This window comes from Sinocyclocheilus grahami, unplaced genomic scaffold (genome assembly GCF_001515645.1).
Source record: "Sinocyclocheilus grahami isolate Dianchi unplaced genomic scaffold, SAMN03320097.WGS_v1.1 scaffold2973.1, whole genome shotgun sequence".
NCBI classification, from domain to species: Eukaryota; Metazoa; Chordata; class Actinopteri; order Cypriniformes; family Cyprinidae; genus Sinocyclocheilus; species Sinocyclocheilus grahami.
In genome coordinates, this window is record NW_015508146.1 from 24,112 (window position 1) to 24,421 (window position 310).

A 310-nucleotide genomic window follows, 5' to 3' on the forward strand; every position below is an offset into this window, starting at 1 on the left:
CATGCATTGCAAAAAAATGTATGTCTAAACAATGACGATACATTTACTTTAGATGCAAAATGAAGATAAGAAGTCTTGCTTTCTGAGAAACTGATCAAAATTAAGTGAGTTTACACTTAAAACAAAAACAAATATCTTCCAATGGGATAGGAAAACTTGTTTTCCCTTTAAATTAAGTTGATTGCCCACTGGCAGATGTTCTTTTTTAAACATAAACTCACTTTATTTTTATATTATCAATATCTCAGAAAATAAGACTTCTTAAGTCATTTTGCTTTTGTATCTTGATTTATGAATCTTTAGACATTTA

The 310-nt window shown here is 27.4% G+C and overlaps 1 protein-coding gene across 1 annotated transcript in view; it reads right to left on the bottom strand.

Moving 5' to 3' along the window:
• The window catches only part of LOC107575882 (myomesin-1-like), a gene marked incomplete at both ends in the record, with an annotated part of 17,316 nt that overhangs the window by 13,557 nt on the left and 3,449 nt on the right, over nucleotides 1–310 (bottom strand). The gene's annotated exons all lie outside the window — the stretch shown is intronic.